Raw genomic sequence first — 15,490 nt, 5'->3', positions numbered from 1 at the left:
TCAGGTCCCCTTTAGGTCTTTCCCCTCTCACCTTAAACCTATCTATTTTAGTTCTAGACCTCGCACTGGGAACAAGTGTGACCATTTATCTTACTTTTGCTTCTCGGGACTTTTGTATCCTCGTATAAGGTCATCCCTCGATCCCACACTCCAGCCTCTCCTTTAGCTCGAGTCCTAGTAACATCCTGGTAGCTTATTGCACCCTTTCCAGCTTGGGTTGTGTGTGTGTGTGTGTATAATATATAGTTTAGTTTTGTTTATTGTCGCATGTACCTTTGAGAATAGGGAAGATTCAAACAAGAGGACATGACTTCAGAATTAAGGGACAGAAGTTTAGGGGTAACATGAGGGGGAACTTCTTTTACTCAGAGAGTGGTAGCGGTGTGGAATGAGCTTCCAGTGGAAGTGGTGGCGGCAGGTTCGTTGGTATCATTTAAAAATAAATTGGATAGGCATATGGATGAGGAATGGAGGGTTATGGTATGAGTGCAGGCAGGTGGGACTAAGGGAAAAAAGTTGTTCGGCACGGACTTGTAGGGCCGAAATGGCCTGTTTCCGTGCTGTAATTGTTATATGGTTATATGGTTACCAAGGCACAGTGAAAAAGCTTTTTTGTTGGGTGCATACGTATATAGGCAGAGGGACCGTTCACATAAAATATGTGTGTATGTTTAGGTTTGGGTGTGTGTGTATATATATGTGTGTGTGTGTGTGTGTGAGAAATAGGTGGTGTGTGTGCAGGATTTGTGTCTACATAATATATGCATAGTGTGTGTGTTTGCACGGTTGAGGTGTGTGCAAGTAGTGCAGACACAGGTGTGCATGTAGTATTGAAACATAGGGACGTGTCTTATGCCCATCCATGTACGTTGGTCTGTGGTCCATTGGTCCAGGGATGGTGTTGGAGTGGCTGCCCTGGCTGGGTGTTGGTGAGGTCGGGGTTGCCCTGAATTGGTGCCCACAGTTGTACTGGTGTAGTTGCCCCGGGTTCAATGTCCTGGGTTTGGGGTTACGTGTAGTTCCCCAAGTTGGGTGTCCTTAGTTGGGGTTGGGTGTAGTTGCCCTGGTTGGGTGTTGATAGTAAGGGTTACCTACCCCTGGCTGGGTATCCTCAGTGGGGCTTGGGATTGCCCCGCTCGGTGTCCTCAGTTGGGGTTAAGTGTAGTTGCCGCTGCTGCTGAATGTCCTTGGTTGGGTGTCAATGGTTAGGGTTGCCCCGGCTGGTTATCCTCATTTGAGACAGACACAAAATGCTGGAGTAACTCAGCGGGTCAGGCAGCATCTCTGGAGAAAAGGAATAGGTGACGTTTCAGGTTGAGACCCTTCTTCAGACTGAGTCCCAAGAATGGTCTCAGCCCCGCCTATCATCAGTTGGGGTTGGGATTGCCCTGGTTTGGTGTCCTTGGTTGATGTAGTTGCCCCTGGTGAATGTCCTTGGCTGGGGTTGGTGTAGATGTCCTTGGCTGGGGTTGGTGTCGATGCCCGGGGTTGGGTGTCGATGGGAAGGGTTGCCATGGGTGCGTGGGTGGGTTGGTGTGGTTGTGACTGGGTGTCCACCATTGTCAGTCCGGGCTGTGACTCTCCTCACACAGGGTCAGTGACTCGGGGCCTGCATCTGATCAGAGAAGTCAGTGCTTGCCTCTATCCCCAGCCTCTTGTTCCCGGCCCCCCCCCCCCCCCCCCCTCGCTGTATCCTGGCCTGCTTTGTTCCTGTGGTCTAACCCCGGCACACTCCCAGTCTGAAGCACTCCACGTGGTTTTACCAGGGCTTTGTGAAGCCCTTTTTATATCTGTCCCTCCGATCACTGGCTGGCGTTCCAGGGCTGCTGTGCGTAGTTTTTGTACCTGACTGCTTTCTTTTTAGTGGAGTGTGTGATGGACACTGACACTCTGCTGTGCCTGGGTGAGGAGCATTGCTTGGCAAGTGGGTGAGGCTAGGCTCGGGCTGCAGAGGTGACAAATTGATTATCACTAATAAAATATTTTGGGCGATTTCTGGTTGTGTCTCGTTCCTCTTCTCGTAACGTGCACTGCTGAGGGAATTGGGCACCACCAGGCCTGAATTCAGGGCCTTGGCAGGGGACAGGCAACAGCTGTGTGGTGGGGGTACGGTGGCTGCCTCAGTGCAGCTGATGCCACTTATTCCTCCTGCATCACCTTGTCAGCTGGAGGTAGCATCGGAGAATGCTGTTGGGATGGGTGTCCCGGCTGAGAGGTTGAGCCATCACCGTCTGCTGAAGAAATTAGATCTGTTTTTTTTATGTTGAGGAATGAGGAGTGATCTCAGAGTCACATGGTGACCAACTTAATAAGCCCCCAGCATTGGTTATCTCCAACCGTTACACACACACACACACGCACACATACACACACACACTCACACACACACACACACACACACACACACACACACACACACACACACACACACACACACACACACACACACACACCCCAAATACCCCTATTGACCTGGATATCCACCAGCTCCCCATCCCCTCACCTCTCTCTACTCCCTCTGAAGAAGGGTCCTGAGCCAAAATGTTATCTCTCCATTTCCTCAGCTGTCTGACCTGCTTAGTTCCTGCTGATTTTCTTTTACTTCATATTCCAGCATCTGCAGTCTCTTGCACCTTCAACTCTCCATCTATACATCCATTTACAAGTCCTAGATTCACAGCCTCCTCTGCACGGGCGATTTAAATGCGCATCTAGATACTTTGGAGATCCAGCACAGAAACAGGCCCTTTGGCCCACCGAGCCCGCGCCGACCAACGATTAGCACCATCCTACACACTAGGGACAATTTAAAGACAAGCGCCCGTAGCCAGGATTGAACCTGGGTCTCTGGCGCTGTGAGGCAGCAACTCTACCGCTGTGCTGTCCCAAACTTGAATGTTCTTATTGCAGCCCATGAGATGGTGCAGGTTTAGCAAGGCAGAGTGGAGCGAGCATGTGTGCCAGTAAGTAGATGGTGTGCATATGTGTCAGCAGAAACCAGCAGTATTTGATAGTATACATCATTTCAACAGACGAAGTTTCAAGTTGGGACTTTGTGCCACGCTTGAAACATCATCTGTCCCTTTCAGTATGAAGATAAGCCCTTCGGCCCAACACGTCCATGCCGACCAAGATCCCCCCCCCCCCCCCCCCCCCCATCTAAACTAGTCCCGTTTACCCGCGTTTGATCCATTATCTCCCTAAATCTTTCCTATCCGTGTACCTGTCCAAATATTTTTAAAAGTTGTTGCAAGTGTTCTCCACAGATGTTGACTAATCCACTGAGCTCCTCCAGCATATTGTTTTTCAGTCAAAGTTCAAAAAAATCTGCAGTCTCTTGTCAATCCAACCACTTGAATCCATGGTGCTGTATTTGTCTCTCATGCAGCTGCACATTGAAATACTTTCTGCATATTTACACATGCAGGCACCACCATTTTTGAGGCCATCCTGCAAATTCCGAAGTCCAGTCGGCACTGGAGCACTTCCCGCGAACCGGGGTCCCTCTCCCGGACATCTTTGTGTCCCGGGGGCTTCACCCCTTTAATACGTTTAGTGGGTGTGACATATTCCCAGCTGTTCCCATTGTACATGGATTCCAGCTCCTCACCATTGTGTACCAGTCACCCTGTGCTGCTGCTGCTGCCGCCGCCACCTGGCTATCATGGGGAATGTACCTTCAGGGAGTTGTATATCACAAGGCGCGGGGATTAACTGGGAGTTCTTTCGTTGGTCTGTGTAGGAAGGAACTGCAGTTGCTGGTTTACACCGAAGATAGACACAAAATGCTGGAGTAACTCAGCGGGACGGGCAGCATCTGGAGAGAAGGCAGAGGCGACGTTTCGGGTTGAGACTTGACACTGGTCTGTAGGACTGTATCGGCCAGTCACTTGGGTAAAAATCTGCACAACCAATTTGCCACACTTGCTGGCAAACGATATTGCAATCATTTTGGGAGTGTGGTTTGATGCTGGCAATCTTAGACGTTGTGTGGGGGTAAGACGTTTTAGCGCAAGGCCTCAACAGATAACCCTGCAGAGAGCATGGGGTGTGGATAAGACAAGGGGGATATCTCTGTTGTGGTGAGGCGAGAGTTTCCGTGAGGAACAGTTGATTTCTGGTCAATAGATTAATGAGGGCGGTTAGAAAAGAAAAAGGATGTCAAAGTTTTGAAACGCAGGTCAGAGCTGCAAGCAATGTGCAGCAGATCAGGCAGCATGATTGGGGGGGCTGTTATTTAATGTCACTTGGAAAAAGGCCCTTCAGCCCAATTTATCTAGGGCAGTGGTTCCCAACCTTTTTTTGGCCATGCCCCACCTAATCACCTCTAAAATCCTGATGCCCCCCCCCCATATTTTAGCACGAGCAGACAAAGAAATAATTCTCAGAAAATGGAATTTACTCAAAATAACATCTGAAACAAACTACATATGTTTACCTGATGCCCCCCTTAAAAATCAAATTGCCCCCCTGTGGGGCGTACGCCCCACGTTGGGAACCACTGATCTAGGGCAACTAAAATGACAATTACACCAATCCCAGTTGCCTGCTTTTGACCCATATCCCAAATGTTTTTTAAATGTTGTATATACACCTGCCTCAACCACCTCTCTAGGCAGCTTTTTCAAAATACCTGCTGCCTTTAAATCTTTCACCTCTCACCTCAAACCTATACCCTCTAGTTTTAGACACACCTAACCTGGGGAAATAAATGACCATTTGCCATATCCATGTCTCTTATGATCTTGTAAAGGTCATCTTCAGACTATTTTGCTTCAGTGAGACTAATCATGAGGTCTGTGTCTGGGTCTGTACCCAGTCTTACCTCATGACTCGAGCCCTCCAGTCCCAGTAATGTCCTTGGAAATCTTTCCTGCACTCTGCGGTATGGCGACCAGAACCGCAAGTGCAGTTTAACCAGCGTTTTGTACAACTGTAATATGACATCCCAACTCTTGTACTCAATCCATACATACGCTTGAGGAATGGCACGGTGGCGCAGCGGTAGAGTTGCTGCCTTTGATCCTGATTACGCGTGCTGTCTGCAGAATTTGCACCTTCTCCCCGTGACCGCATGGGGTTTCTCCAGTTTCCTCCCACACTCCAAAGATATAAAGGGTTGTCGGTTAAATGGCTTCGATAACAATTACAAATTGTCCCTAGTGTGTAGTGTTACGGGGTGATCACTGGTCGACGGGGACTCGGTGGTCTTCCAGACATGAGACTATGTGCCCAGCCAGAAGATAGGATGGTGCAGTATAATGTGGATAAATGTGAGGTTATCCACATTGGTGGCAAAAACAGGAAAGTAGACTATTATCTAAATGGTGGCCGATTAGGAAAAGGGGAGATGAAACGAGACCTGGGTGTCATGGTACACCAGTCATTGAAAGTAGGCATGCAGGTGCAGCAGGCAGTGAAGAAAGCGAATGGTATGTTAGCATTCATAGCAAAAAGGATTTGAGCATAGGAGCAGGGAGGTTCTACTGCAGTTGTACAGGGTATTGGTGAGACCACACCTGGAGTATTGTGTACAGTTTTGGTCTCCAAATCTGAGGAAAGACATTCTTGCCATATAATTCTTGCCATAGTACAGAGAAGGTTCACCAGACTGATTCCTGGGATGTCAGGACTTTCATATGAAGAAAGGCTGGATAGACTCGGCTTGTACTCGCTAGAATTTAGAAGATTGAGGGGGGATCTTATAGAAACTTACAAAATTCTTAAGGGGTTGAGCAGGCTAGATGCAGGAAGATTGTTCCCGATGTTGGGGAAGTCCAGGACAAGGGGTCACAGTTCAAGGATAAAGGGGAAATCCTTTAGGACCGAGATGAGAAAAACATTTTTCACACAGACAGTGGTGAATCTGGAACTCTGCCACAGAAGGTAGTTGAGGCCAGTTCATTGGCTATATTTAAGAGGGAGTTAGATGTGGCCCTTGTGGCTAAAAGGATCAGGGGGTATGGAGAGAAGGCAGGTACAGGATACCGAGTTGGATGATCAGCCATGATCATATTGAATGGCGGTGCAGGCTCGAAGGGCCGAATGGCCTACTCCTGCACCTATTTTCTATGTTTCTATGTGTTTACTTTACTTTCAGGATCACGTTGAAGGGACCGAATGGCCTACTATCCTATTTTTCTTTCCTTCCAATAATTTCAATCACTGCCTGTAACTTTCCCCCTCCCTTCCATTCCTCCATCTGCTGCTCTCATAAGGGATAGGAGTAGAATTAGGCCATTCACCCCATCAAGTCTACACTGCCATTCAATCATGGCTGATCTATCTCTCCCTCCTAAGCCCATTCGCCTGCCTTCTCCCCATAACCTCTGACACCTATCTCTTCCTCTCTATCTCTTCCTCTCCCTCTCCTGCTGCTTGCCTTCGCAGCACTGAGCGTGAATCATGGAGAGAGGGTGTTTGGGTGGCCAAGTGACTTGAGAACCAGGTGAGTTTTAGCAGACTGGTCACGGCTTGTTTGGTGTTCTGAGGTTTGGCCGGCCTGTAGACGCTCTGTCTGCTGACGTCTCAGGCACTGACCACGGATAAGGGAGCCTTTGAGTGGATGTGGGATTATTTCCCACTGGGAGGGGATTGAATCAAACTGCAGGACTGTGAGCTCTTCTGTTACTGAATTATGTGCCACAGTTAGAAACCCTTTCAGGAGCACCGGCCTCATCCTGCTGTCGGTTTGAACGAAATTGGCAGGAATTTGGGACACAGAGCTCGTACAGAAAGTGAGGAGAAGGTGGAACAATGGAACACGCACATTGGAGCATCGGTAGGCAAAACTGCTCAGGGTCATAGTGGAGGGTCGCCTGTGTGTGAGACCAGGGTCTTCAGTGAGTAATTCTCTGCATGTTTTCTCTGAAGAAGAGATACAGCAAGGAGCTTTTGTTGCACGATAACCCAGTCAGCGGAAAGATGCCCTGGTTTGGAACACCAGATGCCCTCATTCTTTAGGGAATAGGGGTTCCCCTATTCGACTATAGATGAGGCTCTCACCAGGGTCTCCTCTATATCCCGTAGCTCCGTTCTCACTCCCCATACCCCCACTTGTAACAAGGGCAGAGTCCCCCTTGTCCTGGCCACATCTTCCCATCTCCTCCCCTTTCGGCTCTCCGCAGAGACCGCTCCCCCTGTAACCTTTCCCACACAAACCACCCCCTCCCCTGGTACTTTCCCTTGTAACTTCAGGAAATGCTACACTTGTCGCTTTACCTCCCCCCTTGACTCCATTCATGGACCCAAGCAGTCTTTCCAGGCGAGGCAGAGGTTTACCTGCACCTCCTCCAACCTCATCTATTGCATTGGCTGCTCTAGGTGTCAGCTGCTCTACATCGGTGAGACCAAGCGTAGGCTTGGCGATCGCTTCGCCCAACACCTCCACTCGATTCCCACTAACCAACCTGATCGCCCAGCACTTCAACTCCCCCTCCCATTCCGAATCCGACCTTTCTGTCCTGGGCCTCCTCCATGGCCAGAGTGAGTCCCACCGCAAATTGGAGGAGCAGCACCTCATATTTCGCTTGGGCAGTTTACACCCCAGCGGTATGAACTTCTCCAATTTCAGGTAGTCCTTGCTTTCTCCCTCCTTCCCCTCCCCTCCCCAGCTCTCCCACAGCCTACTGTTCCTGCCTCTTTCCTTTCTTCTTCCCCCCCTTCCCACCTCGACATCAGTCTGAAGAAGGGTCTCGACCCGAAACGTCACCTATTCCTTCGCTCCATAGATGCTGCTTCGCCCGCTGAGTTTCTCCAGCATTTTTATCTACTTTCGATTTTTCCAACATCTGCAGCTCTTTCTTAAACATACCTAATTATATAATCATCAATGGTCTTTCTGCTGACCACTTAGCATGTGACAAAGCTTTTCTCTGGAGCTGAGTACACGTGACAATAAATTAAATTAAAGTAAACTAAACCATGAAAGCAAATAAATTCAGGCAAGAGAACTATTATATTTTGGAGCATAATCAACATTACAAAGAGGGGTTTGAAGGTCTCAAGTTGAGTTACTCCAGCATTTTGTGTGTATCTTAGACTAGGATGTTAGGGGAAGCAAGAAAGGGGAGTGCAGAGGCTTTGCCATTAATTTTTGTATCTTCCATTAGCCAACGATGAGATGCCAGAAGTCTGGAGGGTGGCTAACGTTATGACTTTATTTAGGAAAGGCTGTGTGGACAAGCTAGGGAGCTATGGGCCGGTGAGCCCAACATCAGTGGCTGTAAAGATACTGTGGAGGGGGGGTGGATTGTGAGGGACAAGATTTATTTACACTTGGAGACACATGGGAAGTTAGGGACAGTTATGGGACAAAGCATGATTTTGTGGATGAGAAGTCCTCTTGAGCCTGCTCCACCATTCAGTAAGACTGGTTGATCGGATTTCTGGTGTTGGAGCCATTCTCTCGAAAAACTCCTACTGCTCAGCGGCGCAGTTGGTAGAGCCTCTGCCTCCTTCAATGCTGACCTTGAGGTCTGTCTGTGTGGAGTTTACACTTTCTCCCAGTGATTGCGAGGGTTTCTTCGCACATCCCAAAGACGAGTGGATTTGTAAGTTAACTGGTCTCTGTAGAATTGCCCCTAATGTATAGGGAGTGGATGTGAAAGTGAGATACGTAGATCTAGTGTGAACAGGTGATTATTGGTCGGTGTGGATTCAGTGGGCTAAACAGATAGTTTCCATGCTGTATCTCTCAATCAATCAAAAACCTTTGATCCCTATATTGTCCAAAATCTACGCCAGTCTTGAATGTAGTTTCCATAATTTGCAGCCCCTTCCCCATCCCATCTCTACCGACCGACCCCCTCCACCCTCTGCAAAATGGATATTTAAACTAGAGGCCATAATTGTATAAGGAGTGGAACCAAGGGATGTAGTTGTCTACATGCACGGCCCATTGTAAACTGGAGGTTTATAGAGCATACACCATCTGGACTTTACAAAGAGGAGCAGAGAACACATAGAAACATAGAAACATAGAAATTAGGTGCAGGAGTAGGCCATTCAGCCCTTCGAGCCTGCACCGCCATTCAATATGATCATGGCTGATCATCCAACTCAGTATCCCGTACCTGCCTTCTCTCCATACCCTCTGATCCCCTTAGCCACAAGGGCCACATCTAACTCCCTCTTAAATATAGCCAATGAACTGGCCTCGACTACCCTCTGTGGCAGAGAGTTCCAGAGATTCACCACTCTCTGTGTGAAAAAAGTTCTTCTCATCTCGGTTTTAAAGGATTTCCCCCTTATCCTTAAGCTGTGACCCCTTGTCCTGGACTTCCCCAACATCGGGAGCAATCTTCCTGCATCTAGCCTGTCCAACCCCTTAAGAATTTTGTAAGTTTCTATAAGATCCCCTCTCAATCTCCTAAATTCTAGAGAGTATAAACCAAGTCTATCCAGTCTTTCTTCATAAGACAGTCCTGACATCCCAGGAATCAGTCTGGTGAACCTTCTCTGCACTCCCTCCATGGCGATAATGTCCTTCCTCAGATTTGGAGACCAAAACTGTATGCAATACTCCAGGTGTGGTCTCACCAAGAGCACAGGAGCAAGTACATCATGGTGAACTTGTATAAAACACTGGATCAGGTACAATCTGGAGTTTTATGTCCATTTATGGGCACCACACTTTAGCATCATAGAGTTAGTACAATTGTCAGAGGTTATGGGGAGAAGGAAGGAGAATGGGATTAGGAGGGAGAGATAGATCAGCCTGTGATTGAATGACGGAGTAGACTTGATGGGCTGAATGGCCTAATCCTACTCGTGTTACTTATGATTTTATGAAACAGCGTGGACCCCCAGGCAGCCCATGATGACCCTTGTCTGGTCCATACGCTGCGAAACCACATCCCAACACAGATTTTCCAAAATAATTACAGCAAAGAATGAAGTTGGGAATGTGAAAAGGCAAGAATTGCTGAGGTTGTTTCTGGAGCATGGGATGTTTCAAGGGGATCTGACAGAGATGGTCGAGACCAAACAGCGTAGATAGAAAAGATTCCCATTGTTAGAAGAACAAAGAACCATTGAATGAAGCAGAGTCATAATACACACAAGAGAATATTTTAACACTGGTGTGACGCCTAGAATGAGCAGCTGGGCAGAGCAGTGAAAGAAAATTAAAGCTTCGGCAAAACTCGTCCACGCTGACTAAGATTTCACATCTTAGCTGATTCCATTTGCTTGTATTTGGCCCATATCCCTCTTAAACCTTTTCTATCCTTATATATGTTGTCATTGCACCTGCCTCAATCACCCCCTCTGACAGCTCGTTCCAAATACCCACCACACTCTGTGTGCAAAGGTTGCTGCTCAGATGCCCATTAAATCTTTCTCCTCTCACTTCAACCTACACCCTCTAGTTCTCGATTCCTCTACTCTAAGGAAAAAGTCTCTACGCATTCACACTATCTATTCCCCATATGATTTCATACACCTCCATAAGATCAGCCCTCAGCCTCCTATAATGCAGACCCTCGAAACCTGGCAGCATGCTCATAAATCATCTCTACACTCTTCAGCTTAAGACATCCTTCCTATAACAGGGATATCAAAACGGAACATAATACTTCAAGTGCAGCCTCACCAGTGTCTTGTACAACTGTAACATAATGTCCCAAGAGTCAATGATGAAGGTGTGCCAAAGTCTTCTTCACCACCCTATCTACTGTACATGCGACACCACTTTCAGGGAACTGCATACTTGTACTCCCAGATCCCTCTGCACTACCCAGGGATCTATTGTTCACTGTGATGGTCCTGCTCTGGTTCGACTTCCCAACGTGCATGAGATACAGTGAATGCACAGTCATTTACTCGGGATAAGGGAATCAAGGACCTAGTTCCCATACTATCCATGGATATATTTGATCAAGCCCAGGAATGTATCTGCTTTCATAAGCCTTTGGACATCCAGCACCTCCTCGACTGTAATACAACTATCCTCGGGACGTAAACATTAACTCTTCCAAGTTTCCAAGTCTTCGTCTTTCTCCAAGGTAAAACTAGAAGAGAAATATTCATTGTGGACCTGGCCCATCTACTGCGGCTTTACACAAACATGACCACTTTGATTTATGAGGGGTCTAGTCTTTGTTTAGTTCCCCTATTGCTCTTAATATAATAATATAATCGTATCTGCCAGAGCTAGCTCATGCCTTCATTTTGCCCTGATGATTTCCTTCGTAGTGTGTCGCTAACCGCAAGTACTCCTCAAGGAAGACTTAATCCCATTGCCTATTCCTGATCCATGCCTCCTCGTTCCTGAACGTAGATTCAATTTCTCTCATCATTCATAGTTCTTTAATCCTACAATTTACTTCAATCAACTTTTGCAAGCTGCACTTCAACAGGAACATGCATGCCTTGAACTCTATCGCACTTTTGAAAGCACCCTATTTCCTGGACATCACCTTGTCCTCAAACAACCTACTCCCATCAACTTCTCAACATCCCATCTAATACCAACAAAGTTGGCCATGCCCCAATTTAGAACTTTAATCTGTGGACCTTATCAGTGTCCTTATCCATAACTATTTGAAAGTTAATAGAATTGTGTTTGCTAGCCCCAACAGGCTCGGCAATCGACACTTCAATCACTTGCCTTTCACAATTTCCCTTATAGGGCCCTCTACGTATTGCCTGAGGAAACTTTCCTGAACACATTTGACAAATTGCAGCCCATTTACGCCCCAGGCACTATGACAGCCGCAGTCTATATTGGGAATGTTCAATTCTCCTACTATGATCACCTCATTAGTCTTGCAGCTATCTGCAATCTCCCGGCATATTTGTTCCTCTAATTTCTGTTGACTATTTGGGGGCTGTAGATTAGTGTCACTCATTCTATTGGTCCGCCCACAGGCTTATTAGAGAGCTCTCTCACTCTCTCTCTCTCTCTCTAGCAGACTAGCTGTATGCATGTGGAGATTGAATTGAATTGAATTTTATTTTTGTCATTCAGACCATCTGAACAAAATTTCGTTGCCTTGCAGTCATACATATAATAAAAATGACAAAAACACACAATAAACACATCCGCCACAGTGAGTTCACCAGGCACCTCCTCACTGTGGTGGAAGACAAAAATCTTAAAGTCTTTGTCTCTTCCCTCCTTGTTCTCCCTGAAAGCACCTTGTGTTTCCTCTACAGAGTTGCTAATAAATACTATGGATTCTAATCACTATGTGTGAGTCTGATCATTCTTTAATTGGTGTCAGAAGTGGGATCGTTCCATGACTTGTTTGACACTCCTCAGCCAGTCCATTCGACTGAGGATATTCAGGGCTGCTGGTGATGTGACTAAAACCCCAGCGTGCAGCAAAGTCTTTGAGGTACTGGCTGGTAAATTGACTGACATTATCAGATGGTAGTTGACATGGAGCTCCGCGGTCGGAGAAATGGCGAGCCAGCGTCTGAACTACCCCGTGAGAAGCGGGGCTACTAAGGAGATCGATGTCAAACCAACCAGAATACGAGTCGACAAGAACCAGGTATTGTTTGCCACGCCACTCAAATATGTCAGTTGCTACTGTGGACCACGGGAGGGCAAAAACCGGGTGTGAGAGAAGTGGTTGCTTTTGTCGATGTGGTGCCAAACTATTCCACACTGCACAGGATTCCACTTTCCCGTGAATATAATCGGTCATGCCAGGCCAGTAAAACATGTTTTTAATGTTTAATGTTTTATGTATCATTCTTAACCGTCACTGTATGTCATGTTATTCATAGCAAAAGGATTTGAGTATAGGAGCAGGGAGGTTCTACTGCAGTTGTACAGGGTCTTGGTGAGACCACACCTGGAGTATTGCGTACAGTTTTGGTCTCCTAATCTGAGGAAAGACATTCTTGCCATAGAGGGAGTACAGAGAAGGTTCACCAGACTGATTCCTGGGATGTCAGGACTTTCATATGAAGAAAGACTGGATAGACTTGGCCTGTACTCGCTAGAATTTAGAAGATTGAGGGGGGATCTTATAGAAACTTACAAAATTCTTAAGGGGTTGGACAGGCTAGATGCAGGAAGATTGTTCCCGATGTTGGGGAAGTCCAGAACAAGGGGTCACAGTTTAAGGATAAGGGGGAAATCTTTTAGGACCGAGAGGAGAAAAACATTTTTCACACAGAGAGTGGTGAATCTCTGGAATTCTCTGCCACAGAAGGTAGTTGAGGCCAGTTAATTGGCTATATTTAAGAGGGAGTTAGATGTGACCCCTGTGGATAAAGGTATCAGGGGGTATGGAGAGAAGGCAGGTACATGATACTGAGTTGGGTGATCAGCCATGATCATATTGAATGGCGGTGCAGGCTCGAAGGGCCGAATGGCCTACTCCTGTACCTATTTTCTATGTTTCTGTTTCTATGTTGTCACTTGTGGGTGGAGCACCAAGGCAAATTCCTTGTATGTGAATACTTGGCCAATAAACGTATTCATTCATTTTTGCTCGCAGGACAGTTGCCTCGTTGCCTGGGTGTCCCGCATGGACTGTATCAAAATACTTGCTGTGTAGAGAGGCAGGAACGACAGCTTTGTGGCCTTTTACGATAATGCCATCTTGTAGTACTAGTTCATCACGGACGGCAAAGAAGGGCGAACTGGAAGTGGAAGATTGTATTGCTTGTCAGGCCAACCGCACGTAATGACAGAGGCGAGCGATCGTATGGTATCGTCAGCAGCAGCGTGGGTTACCAGGTCCTCCAAGCAGGACGAGGGAATAAAGGAAACAGTCACTACCACAAAACCGTCATCTGGTGTGGATGAACCCTCGCAGGTCCTTGCCACATTTGTAGGTTAGAACAATGTCATACTTCTGAAGCTGTAGTAACATCTGTTGAAGGCATCCTGGAGAGACTTGTATTGGTTTGTTCAAGATGCTGATCAGGGGTTGATGGTCAGTTTCGATCATGTCCGAAGATATAGTCATTAAACTTCTTGCATGCGAAAACGACCGCTAGCAGCTCCTTTTCAATCTGGGCGTAGCGTTGTTCCGTGTCTTTCATGGCGCGTGAATCATAGGCGACAGGCTTGTTGCCGTTACCATCATCTTTGGAGGCAAGCTGCTCCTAAACCGTACTGCGAGGCGTCACAAGTCAGTGTGACCAGTAATTTAGTATTAAAGTAGGCGAGAGTGGGGACACAAGACATCTGTTGTTGAAGAGTGTCAAACGCCCTCTGCTGTTGCTCATGCCAGGCTCAAACAGTGTCTTACCGCAAGAAATGCAACACCTGTCCCTTCACCTCCCCCCTCGACTCCATTCAAGGACCCAAGCAGTCGTTCCAGGTGCGACAAAGGTTCACCTGTATCTCCTCCAACCTCATCTACTGCATCCGCTGCTCTAGATGTCAGCTGATTTACATCGGGGAGACTAAGCGTAGGTTGGGCAATCGTTTCGCCGAACACCTCCGCTCAGTCTGCAATAACCTACCTGAACTCCCGGTGGCTCAGCACTTCAACTCCCCCTCCCATTCCCAATCCGACCTCTCTGTCCTGGGTCTCCTCCATTGCCAGAGTGAGCAACAGCGGAAATTGGAGGAACAGCACCTCATATTCCGTCTGGGGACCTTGCGTCCGGATGGCATTAACATTGAATTCTCCCAATTTTGCTAGCCCTTGCTGTCTCCTCCCCTTCCTTAACCCTCTAGCTGTCTCCTCCCACCCTCCCATCCGCCCGCCCTCGGGCTCCTCCTCCTCCTCCCCTTTTCCGTCCTTCTCCCCCCCCCCCCCCTCCATCAGTCTGAAGAAGGGTTTCGGCCCGAAACGTCGCCTATTTCCTTCGCTCCATAGATGCTGCTGCACCCGCTGAGTTTCCCCAGCAATTTTGTGTACCTTCAAACAGTGTCTTTGTGGGTTACAGCCTTTGTAGGCAGACCCGAGTCACATTGCCTGTGGCGAAGCAGGCACTAGTTCCGCATGTGGTCCCACCATCAGAAGTCCAGTCCAGACTTCAACAAAAATGCGACATTTTTTGTAGCTTTCTTCTTTTTCTTCATTCTTTCCTTTTTACTTTTTTTTTCCCGATTCATTTATCAGTTTATAAATTGTTAAAAATGAAGCTGTACGAAAATTGTATAATTGTTATGTCGATTGCTTTATTCTTGTCAATTGCTTCTAATAAAATAAACATTAATTCTTTGCAATACTTAGTAGTTTTGCATTTGCATTTAATTCTTTAAGAGGGAGGATGTAGATTAGTGTCACTTATACTATTGGTCCGCCCACAGGCTTATTAGAGAGCTCTTCTCTCTCTCTCTCTCTCTCTCGAGCAGACTAGCTGTATACATGTGGAGACTAATGCACCTTGTGTTTCCTCTACAGAGTTGCTAATAAAAGACTATGGATTCTAATCACTATGTGTGAGTCTGATAATTTCCTACAGGGGCCAATAGTACAATCCCAACAAGGTGATCATCCCCTTTATATTTCTCAGCTCCACCCATATAGCATTGCTGAACGAACCAACTTGGACTTCTGCCATGATATTC

The sequence above is a fragment of the Amblyraja radiata genome, chromosome 5 (genome assembly GCF_010909765.2).
Source record: "Amblyraja radiata isolate CabotCenter1 chromosome 5, sAmbRad1.1.pri, whole genome shotgun sequence".
NCBI lineage: Eukaryota > Metazoa > Chordata > Chondrichthyes > Rajiformes > Rajidae > Amblyraja > Amblyraja radiata.
Note: the sequence above shows the minus strand (reverse complement) of the source record.